The sequence below is a fragment of the Dermacentor albipictus genome, chromosome 2 (assembly GCF_038994185.2).
Source record: "Dermacentor albipictus isolate Rhodes 1998 colony chromosome 2, USDA_Dalb.pri_finalv2, whole genome shotgun sequence".
NCBI lineage: Eukaryota > Metazoa > Arthropoda > Arachnida > Ixodida > Ixodidae > Dermacentor > Dermacentor albipictus.
In genome coordinates this window covers 175847133-175858835 of record NC_091822.1, presented here as the reverse complement: position 1 = coordinate 175858835, position 11703 = coordinate 175847133, and the positions used below count along the sequence as shown (strand labels likewise).

Sequence of the window (11703 nt, the reverse complement as noted above, 5' to 3'; positions counted from 1 at the left end):
GTTGCATGTTCACAGCCGCCACCTAGAGAAATATCGTATGGTGGCCCTCATTCCAAACGCCGTTCGTAGGCACACAACGGTCTGTTTTCATAGCTCCGAGCCGATTCGTCACAAGACTGGCTCTGGATTTACGTGGCAGGCTCGAAAATATGTGACAGTGTGCTGATGCCTGAGCAGAGGCAAACTTCAAACCTGCCGTGGGCCCCTCAATTTGAAAACTCTTTACCGTCAATGCCGATGACGGCACGAAGTGGGGCCGAGTGACATGATGCGCATTCATCGCTTTTCTCTGTTGCACAGATGAGCCTTAATGAGCTGATGATAATCCACAGAAACCACCTTACCATAAAAATGGAAAAACCTGGCTCCTGTTTTTTGGAAGAAAACTGGAAAGCTTTCTATGCAATAGAAGGTTGCCATTAAGCACAGTATGGCCCACTATTAAACTAAGAACCCCCCCATTGGTATTTAGGATAACTCTACTATTTCATCAGCTTCAGAAGGAAAGTAGCACTTAATTCCCTTTGACAGACATTCTATAGATAAAAAAAAGTTTTCCAGACCTTCACATACAATAACGATATAACCAGCATGTAAGTACACACGGAACACAATACAAACTTCATAATAAGGGCTGCATTGTTATCAGTGCTGACACACTAATTTGGTCTTCCCTTTAATAATAGTAAAGCATACTACACATCTCAATGGATAGGTACTTAAGGTCCCACTAGCAAGATTCTTGGTAAGTAACATCATTAGCCTCCTGAGGATGTGCAGCACTGTTTCTGGCACAAATTTTGCAAGCATCAAGGCTTGTTTTAAATTCTTGATATTCAATATTTGATTCGATAATCAGCTTTCTTTTCTTGATTCGATATTTGTATGGAAATCTATTTGGTATTCACATAGCCCTAGTAATAAGCAGTTATTCTAAAGTTTGTTTTTCTCTCAGCACCAAAATGTGTATCTGTGCGGGAAAATATATTTAGGAACTGGAAAGGCACGACACCTTTGCTTCTAAGCCAATGAAAAAAAATGAAGGACAATTATAAAAAAGCGAAAAAATGTTTATTTAGCAGAACGAATCGAGTGCCACAAAAATAAAAGCTTAATAAGTGGCCCAATAAGAATCATTTCTTAAGCGATGTTAAAAGTGATGAATAATATACAAGGTATCGGAAGATGAAAACCATGTAAACCGAGTGGCCCTTGTGAGTCCTAGGTCACTCATTGCCTTCAACGCTCTGCGTAGTGCGGGACACGGTGGACATGCCGTTGACGAACTTTGTTCGGAAGAGGACGTTGGCGTTGTTGAACATGCCCTCCTTCAGAGAGACGACGACAAACTGCAATGGTCAATGAACGTTGAGAGTAAGTGACACACTGTACAAGACAAACTGTCCCACTCACAAGTGGATATTGTGCTTGTTGCTTTTGAGTCACTTGTAAAATACTGCAGTCACATCTTTTCTTTGGGGGCTTGTCGACTTTTGAATGTCTGAGCACACACAATCAGTCAATGTCACGTCCATCTTTGCATTTATAAGCCCTTTCTTGTGGCCAAATTTAGAGCTGCACTGGGCTGCATTCATTTAGACAAATACTCCATCGAAGCTAGAAATCCAACACAGTTTTCTGGTTTGGCACAGTAGAACACCGACAGTGCTTCCAACTAATACTGTAAGCATTGAGGCATAATTACTGCAGCACAAGTGAATACGATGTGCGGGAATCTAAAAATTCAATGCAGCCTTGACACCAGGAAAACATAGATGTTGCTGCTGCAGAGACGGCATCTCTGCTGAAGTCATTGGAATTCTGCCGTCCTCAGGAAGGGATGGCATGAACAGGGTGCGAGGAACATACACACAACTCCACTCAATTCGGGAGCATAAGTGGAAAAGACACGCTTCCACTGGCTCATTCTTGCTCAAACTTTATGCCGAGGAGGCATTCAGTGGTGCATACAGCTTTATACGAAGTGAGATTCTGTCCTGTTTTGAACTAACTTGCCTAGAGGGATGTCTCACCAATCTAAATATCTTCCTGCAGCGCTGTGATTTGTGTACGCATTGAAATGCCTTACAAAAACATCCAGTGCAGAGAAAAGCAGGATCCGACGACACTAGTCAGAGAAATCAATAACAGTGACCCTAATTGCGACACATTTTATGCAGATTTGGGCACCACAGATCAATGGCTCTTACTAGAGTTTGTCAAATGTCCACAAATTGCAGTGACTGACATTATCTAGGCCTCTGTTCTGCACTCTTGGGAGCTCCTGTCTGCCGGAGCAGTGCGTGTAAATAATAATTCAAGAATTTGTGGTTCACATTCAGACACTTCTAAATGTTAACTTAGAAGTAGGAAGTTTCATAAGACTCCTTAAAGAACTAATTTACAGAAGGATATCGCCTGTTTCCTTTGTCGTTTCATGGAACAGAACGCAGACTTCTTAATTTCAAGGTGCATTTCTCAAAACGCTTTACTCACTTGTGACTGCTTGAAGTGGGCACGCAGCATCTGGCCAATGTTTTGTGTGTGTGAGAGGTCAAGCGCAGCGTCCACTTCGTCCAGGATGTAGATTGGTGCTGGCTATTGGATGTAGATTGGTGCTGGATCAAAGAGAGTGCCACCAGTGACCTGTTTCATTAAACAGGAGAAAGAAGAATTCCACACTTAATTATACAGTCTAAAAAAAGAGACTAGGGGCATATAATAGGCTTGAGTGAATATTCAATATTTTTATTACGAGATCGAACAATGCATTTAGCACTTTAGTAAGGCGTGCACCACCACTTCGAGGCATAAAGATTTGAAGAAAAGAAAGTTTCGAGAAGTGCCAAGCACATGTCCACATACTGGCTGGTTAATTTCTGCAAACTACTACATGTCACTGGAGCCGTTTTGCTGACGATGACATCATCACCACCGTATCGTGCAGCATCATGCAGCATAGATCCAGCGGGCTTCAACCGTATCACCTGTGCTGCAGCATATTGCTTGGCTGCTTCATGGTTTCAGGCAAGCTCCACTGGCAAAGATAGGCAAGTACTCAATCACTTATACTGCGATCTTCAAGCTCCAGGTGACCGCATTGCCACCAAGAGTTTCAAGGCGATGGGAATCTCGAACAGTATGGGTGGCACGGAGGACAAGCAGTTTTAGGAGGACGCCAATGAGGCAAATTCGTCAAACGACAGAGGCGCTGGAAGCAACAAGACGACTGAATAAATATGTTTACAGTCAGCCACCAGTGGTTGGGTTTTTCTGCATAGCAATTTGAGCCCAGATCATGACTACCTTGTGTTGGGCCTGCAGCTTGCAAAAAAATCTGAAAATATTTGGGCCTTATGCAAGTAAATGCAGTACTATGCTATTCGATATTCGCTTCAACTATAATTACAGTATGCAGAATTTCCTAAGTATCTGAAATAAATTAAAGAAATCTGAAAACACGTACACTCGATAGTTTCAGTGGGCAAGTCGCATCGCATAGCAAAGAGACGGCAAAGATGAATACAGTTAAACCTCGATATAACGAACTTCAATATAACAAAATTCTCACTATAACCAAGTATTTAACTTTTCATAACCTCCTGTTCCTAGAACACCATGTATTTAGAACCTCAATATAACAAAGTGTGTTTGTACACGATTTAAATACTATAAATACTTAAATGAAATTTAAATACTATAATGAAATTTCGCTTGTGCTGCAAAGGAATGCAGAGACAATAAATGGAAACTTCTGCGGACCCAGATAGTCAAATGATTGAATTACAAGCAGCTGCTTGCAAACGCACCTCTCAAATCACGCACAGCGTGACGAGCCACCACTGAAGTGGAGTCGCAACATGTTCCATATAAAGTCCAGGTCCAATAAGATCTTATCATGGCCCGCGCACTTTGTGCTTTAGATGCGAATGCAAGTGTGTGAGGGTGAGACAAGAAAGATGGTGGCTTCACGAGTGCTGCCTTCCAATGTGAGCAAAGGGAAAGAGGGGGAAGGGGAGCTCACTCGTGGTAATGCAATCAAGCGCGCGAGGGGCGATGGAGGGTAAGTTGGTGCTTCTAAATTCCTGGCGCGCATCTCAGCAGTGGCTGTAAGCGCAGCTGAGTGCATACGCAGCCGTGCACCCTGCTTTTGAGGTAATGTGTCACGTGTGCAAAGAGTGGGCATGCTGAGACGGCATGGCATCACGTAAGCTGTCTTCTCATCATGTAACGTTCCCTGTGGAGGTTGCGTAATCTCGAGTTTCGGTGACTCGAAGCGAGGGGTAGATGAAGTATTCGCTCACCGCTGTCGGCGCTTTTCAAGATAGCGCCATCCCAGTGCGGGCGACGCTATCAGCCACGGGGGCAGAGTGCATGCGAAAGCGTGGCTGGCTTCGCTTAATTCGTACCGCTGATGTGGAGATCTCATTGACGTGGCATGAAACCGTATCGTTCGTCGCCGACATCGAATTCATCAAATAAATTGTTTTCTCATTCAAATTTGCTTTTTTCGATCGCCCAATAATTCGGAAAATTCTGCAGCCCCTTCCCTTGCAAGAAAAATCAGTCAGCAACTGTACTTATTCGCATAAAAGATAAAATTTCAATACAACAACATTTCAATATAACAACGCAAGTTGCCAATTTTACCTACTTCATTAAATTGAGGTTTAACTGTAATTTGTTTACAGCCACTGGTCAATCTTTTGGATCTGCTTGAATATTCTCGCACTTTTGCAGCACTGCCATGATCAATGAACTTGTTAACAAGTGTGTATTGTCAACCAAAGTTTTGGAGGCCATGTGGTGCCTTGCTCGATTTTTCAACCATGGTCTGCGTGCAGCAATTCGGAAAAAATGGCAGCTCTCAAACATAATGGCACCAATGAATTCCTTCATACTCTCACTTTCGTTATCGAAATGGTGTTCCAGCTTTGCAAAAGCCATAAGGCTGCTGCAAATAGTTGTGTTGAGCCTGCACCAAACTGTACGTTTGATTGCCGACACTCGATGAACCAGTGCTGGTTAGGCCTAACAGCCAAGCCAGTGTGTGGCTGCAACGAAAATCTGATGCTGGCCGGCATGACAGAAGGTGGCAAACCACAAGTTTTCTAATCATCGAGTGGCTCACCGGTGATCGGGCTTGAGATCATGCACTTCAGTGAAGGACGTTGATGCAACATTCAGGCTTACGGGTGACCAGCAAACAATTACAGCCATCGTGCCGACCACGTTTATCTGCGCATTTACTGTACGGAATGGGTTAGGCTCCATGTAGGCAGAAAGTACTAAGCTGAGATTGTGCAACCCAGCTCATACTGTTGGTGTCGCACAGTCAAGGTTGCACTTTGTGGCATCGGGATAACATGCAATGACGTACATTTGCCATCCTGATGGGCAAACACTAGACATTCCCACAGTCTCGCCCATCACCTACCCTATTTACTCGCATAATGATAGCACTTTTATGTAAAAGAAAATTGGCGCAAATTCAGGGGTGTGATCATTACGCGGGTTAAATATAGCACGTATAGAAACATTTTCCTTTTTCATCCCACATTTACTGCGGGATGACAACGGGTCAACAAGCAGGCGGCTGCTGCCGTCAGTGCGGGACACGAAAACAAAAATGGCGGCCGGCGGAGCAAGCCGAACACGATTATTTTTCTTTTTGTGAGTACATTATGCGCATTGAAACAGTTTTTCCTGTATCAGTAATGAATAATATCGTTAATATCAGCAAGTTTGCGACAATAATGTAGCCATGTACACTTTGAGGGGACAGAAACAGAGATGGGCACGCTTAGATGCCAGTGACATAGAAACACATGGCGGGCATGCTGCGAAAACTGCAGCATTTGTCTTCACTGCTATCCTAATACGGCACGTTTCCGCTAAGGGTGGGCGAATATCTTAGCTGCGTTACAAGCATCGGCGCGTAAATAGGGTACACTTCGAACATATCAGAGTAAACATGGCCACTATCGTTGCCGCTCACAATTTGTTGCGTTAACATATCTGAGTACCGTATTACCCAATATTTACCTAATATTCAATGTTAGTGCCTCAGTGCAGTGCCGTGAATATTTTCATATGTCCACTGTCCTAGCTAAATTCTAGTGCTTGCGCATCGCATGCCGTGTTGAATGTAATGTATGTTTGCCCGCACCAAAAATTTACGTAATAAATTTCACAGTAAAGTCAGGGTGCGGGTTATAAGCAAATTTCACCTTGAAATGTGGCTTCACGGCAGCGTAGTGCATGATGCCGTGAAGCCACACTTCAAGGCTAGGTTCTCCACTATTCAAAGTTTACTTATCTCATAGGGAGCCCCACACTCTCCCCACCCCCGCAAGATGAAGCGGCTTTCTCCTTTCCATCATGGTCACCCATTCTCCTTCTCTTTATGGGTTGCCATTTTACATTTAGTACTCTGCGAAAAGTGCACACGGCACCGGCAAACTTACGCGTCACCCACACTCGCAGTGCTCCCTTGGTCCATGCAAAGCACTTCACGATATGGTGGAGAGGTGAATCACTATTGAGATTTTCGGCTCGGTTGCATTTGATCCAATGGAATGGATTTCAAGTCCTGCAGTTAACATGAACATTGAGGTACTTTCTGTGCCTTTGAAAGAAGTCATGAAATCTGCATACTGTTTGACAAACTCATATTACCGTAGCAGTCCAAAGTGTTAGTTCCAGTTGTCTGGAAAAACTGCGCTCAGATGAATTACAATGCGTGTTTACACGTGTAAATCACTCTCCACTTTATCACCCCTACTACTTGGAATAACCAACAGCAATACTCCTATGTGTTCCCTTGCTATGAAGGCTAACCCCCCAAATTTTAAAACTTTCACTTACCCTACTTTACACACCAGTTTACTCTCCCCCTCCCCTATCAAAGGTGGGGGAGCAAATATGCACAGAAACTCTGCTAAGAAAAGCAGTTGCTGTCCTTGCAAAGACAAATGCCTTTGCTGAAACGTTGGCTCCGATGACACTTGTTCGACCACTGCTGGTCGCCTCAAACCTCCATCTCCCTCTGACCTTCTGTGTTGTTTGGACACCAAAGTGCTTCTCATACAGTTAGTGCTGTGACAAATCACAAAGTGGCAAACCAGCTCTGCAAAAGCCTGCAATAGGTTTCCTTTGTAGACTTTCACTACAATCATGTGGATGACATCTATCCCTTTCACAAACCTTCCTCCACCTTGTGGGCTTTCACAGAGCTGGTCCATCATATTCCGTGTCTCTGTGCATCGAATGGTCAATTGGTGCAGCCTTGATCTCCTGTCTGCCAGCCTCCTGGTTAGTTTAGACAACAGAACGACTGCTCCGGCAAGGCGTTAGTCCTGGGTTCGATCCCCGGACCAGGAAAAAGTTTTCTTAAACTGCAAAGCTTTCCTTCTCAGAAACCTGTAGGGGTTTTCTTTGTAGCCTTATGCTACAATTGTGTGGATGGCAATTGTCCCTTTCATGCTTTGGAAATACAGTAGAACCTCGTTGACACGATACCATTAGGTACGATTTCTCGGCGCCAACGATCGCGATGAAGAACACAAGAAATAAGCCAACAAAGTTATGTTTCTTTTCCCTCATTTTATATGTTGCTGGAAAACACGCTGTTTCGGCACCAGCATTCAGTGCATCGCCAAAGTGCAATCATATATTACGTTTTCCGGCAGCTAGATCCCATGTGAACAGAAAAAAGAAAAAGTGCATGGCATGTGCAATTGAGAGCAGTAAGTGATCGCCATGGCAGCTTCCCCGCAGTACTCGCCCAACTGTGTCACGCGAAAATATTGGCACACACTGTGTTCTTGTTCCGGTAATGGGTCGTTGCACGTCGCTTTCACAGCTCTGTGAAAAATAAGCATCTTTACCTATGTGTCACAAAGTGTGTGTGGCGGGTTGTCGTTGGAAGCCTACCACACGCTTTTAATAGGCGATGACCCAAACGCACTGCCATTTCCTGCTGCAGGTGGTGTAAAGTGAAAGCTAAAATGTTATCTTTCACTCTAGTGGCATCTCTGGAGTGACTCACCAGCTCAATTTCGTTTCGGTTTCCCGTCGCAGTCTCAAAGCACTACACAATAGAAAAACTACGTGTGTCTAGGGCCGTTAGGGCCTCACCTGCTCAACGCGTCAGAGTTTTGTGCCACAATTTTCACCGAATGACTACATCTAAATTTCCTGCTAAAACACCCCACCCGAAGAAGCTGCTGACCCAGGCCAAATTCAAGAAGCGCAAACATAAGCTTGCCAAAGCCATAAGAATAATTTGCATTCCTGGCTGCTTGGGCCCCGCAAGCTCCACGCGCGTCGCCACTTCGTGCTGCAATGATTCATGCAACACTTTGCATTACGAAGATGTGAACTACAGTTGAGCCTGCCAAATTCTCACTAGAGTTAGGATCGTACAGTGTCTCGGTTAGTATGTTTTTTTCTCGCTTTTCTTTCCTGCAACATATATGCAGGGTTCTCCTGTATAAGGCACGAAGAGGTCATCTCACCTCTGTCCTCCGCTGAGCTCCTGGAGAGATTCTTTCCACACGCCACCAAAGGCCACTTTGACCTCGAGACCCTGAAGTGCATCCATGCCTTCTGGAGGCACTAGCTTGGCGTCTGCGCCGGGAAGCAACGTTGAGAAGATAGAGCCAAAGTCCTGCACACAAACACGTACAAGTACACAATCACTAAGTTTAGTTTACGGGCAAGCCACACATCTCTGAAAACAAAAGGAGCAACACAAAGCAAGCAGCACTTGATGTAAGTGAAGTCAAACAAAAAGGATAAAGACAAGGACAAGCTGAAACTGGACAACACAGGCTATGTGAACACCCATACTGTCCAGTATTATGGCTATTCTGAGTCCTAATTATTGCTCGGTTTTAACTGCTTCAAATGCCTAGCCCAATGTATGCTGAACTGAAGGGCATAAATTAGGGTACAAGCAAAAGGAGCATGTGCAAGCACCAAACACCTTTCTACTCTTCTATCTGTTACTTTTAGTAGCAGTAATTTAATCCGAGTCTGAGCGCTTGATACAAAATTGCTGCATTATCTCGTCGTACAATCCCATACCATGGCTCCATTTTACCCCATGCTTGTATCAAGTGGAACTGCTTTCCCAACTTTATCATATTTATTGAAGATACATCATGCATCACAGGCTTATTGATGTCAGTAACTCACAGAGGTCATGCAATTATGTTGGTTGCAAAGCAACTGGTCACAAACAGTCGCTTTGGTCAAAAATGGACTATTTTAGGTCAGTTGCTTGCTGCCTGATTTTTTAGTCGCTTGACTGCAATTACAAAACTCCAGAACCAACCAGCAATGCAGGAGCAAGATACGTGCTTACACTGACACCTATTTCATGTGGCGATGGCATTGCTTACAGAAGTGAAAGGCATTAAGTGCAAGATGCTTCGACATGGCAATTGACAGGTCGTGCTAACCAGTGTGAACGTTGGTCACCTCGAGTTGCTTCTGGTCGCCAGTTACAGTCGGCTGCATGACCTCTGTCAATCTCTGGTGTGAATGCACCCTAAAACTATCATTTGCAATCGTGCCACCCAGTAACCTCACATTCATTGTTTAATGCTTTTTAACAGCGGGGCTGTTTTAAGTCGAGCCTTTGCTGTCCAGCATCCAGTGTCACGCAGAGGGGGGGGGGGCAAGTTAATGGCACAAACCCACTATGGGGTATAGGCCATAGGAGGGGGGGGACAGGGGTATAAGAGCAGGTGTTTTGAGAAGTGCGCGCACTTTCGCCCCATGGATTCCGTTCAGCGCACGCAGCCCAGAAGTCGTGGCTGCCCAGAGGTCACAACTGCCCAGACGTCACGACTGCCCAGAAGTCACAACTGCCCAGAGGTTACGACTGCCCAAAGGTCACGACTGCCCAAAGGTCACGACTGCCCAAAGGTCACGACTGCCCAGAGGTCACGACTGCTCAAAAGTCACGACTGCTCAAAAGTCACGACTGCCCACACGTCACGACTGCCCAGAGGTCACGAATGCCCAGACGTCACGACTGCCCAGATGTCACGACTGCCCAGGCATCACGACTGCCCAGACATCACAACTCCCCAGGCATCGCAACTGCCCAGGCGTCACAACTGCCCAGACGTCGCGCAAATCCTGAGCTTCGAGAGCGAGAAGCGCAAGCAAAGCACCAGCAGAGGGAAGCCGGTACTGCCGAGGATCAAGAATGGGAAGCGCAAGCCAAGTGCCGGTGGAGGCAAGCCAACCCCCACTTTCAAGAGAAGGCAAACCAAACCAAGCGCCAGCAGAGGCAAGCTAGCCCCCGACTCTGAGGAGAGGAGGCCGACCAGAGACGACACAGAACGATTCCTCTCACGGAGGGTGCCGAGGGACGGTTCAAGAGAGAATACCTCGACCGTGAGTGCGGCCACAGCTGCAGGGTCTGTGACCTCACGCAACTGAAGAGTGTGCGCAATCGGGACCGAAGCTCGAATCTAGCAAAACGACATCAACGAGACAAAAGACTCATGAAAATTGTGCTCAACATGAATTCAACTTCAGAAACCACCAGCTTAGCTTGCTGTTTTGACAGCATTCACTGCATGAAACTGGCTTTACCTTTTTTGTTCCATCTACCACTGTGAACAACAGCTGAACACAGAAAAGCTCACACACAAGATGGAACACCTTTCAGACTAAAGATATTTTTATTGTTATATTAAGTTGGGCAGTTTTGCTCAAAGGCCACTGAAAGCGATAGCAAAGTTTACGGTCTCACTAAACCTTCGGATGGCATTCTAAATACACAAGCAAGTGACAGGTTCATGCAACGAAGCCTGCAATGCAACTTCTAAAGCATAGCATAAACAGCGGCCTGGCAGCTCCTAGGCATCTCAAAACACATGACGAGAAGTGCTGCCAGTAGCATCGCAGGCATGATGCCTCGGTGGTGCGCAGGATGAGACCGAATCTCCCTCAGAACATTGACACTATAGCCAGAATTTCACTGCAGAGTTTTACTGTTCGTTTTACAGCACAGAACTGCACAGCAGAAACTCTTGGTGGGTTTGTGTGCACAACACTTGTGCCAACAGTAGAAGGCGTAACACTGTCCTGGCTCCCCTGTAGAGTACACTGCGCAGAATGCTCAGACTGACCAAATGCACTGCGCGTCTGTCACGTCTCCGGACCTTTCTAACACTTCACCCAGAAGCTGCACATCGACCGTGACTGAACAGTGATGATGATGGCGATAGCAAAAATGTGCCTTCAGCATATAAATTATTGCTGTTGGAATCCTTACATGTCACCTTCTATTCAAATAAATAGGGCACATTTAAAGTCGTGGCATGCTGGCCAAAGTATGTGAGATCACCATGGAGCTTACATCGTCACCAATGACAAATACAGTTAAAGCTCGTTAATTCGAACCGCATGGGGAAGCCGCTTCAGTTCGAATTAACGAAAGTTCGAACTAACGAAAGTGAAGGAGAGCAACAGTACACTGCAATTTGGAAGCAGTAGGGAATGTCAGAAATTTGGCGTGTGCCACGGGCACACGCCATCTTCAAGTCGAAGCTCTGGGTCCGACTGTATCACACCACCGATGTCCACAAAAACGAACGTTAGCCGAGGCTTAACACCATCACAATGAATCGCGACGGCCGATACCTCCTAACCTGAAAACAGAGGTACACAACCGATGAA

At 45.5% G+C, this 11703-nt stretch overlaps 1 pseudogene; it reads right to left on the bottom strand.

Moving 5' to 3' along the window:
• Positions 1-1049: 1049 nt before the first annotated feature.
• The window catches only part of LOC139055802 (structural maintenance of chromosomes protein 2-like), a 65106-nt pseudogene continuing 54452 nt past the window's right edge, over positions 1050-11703 (bottom strand).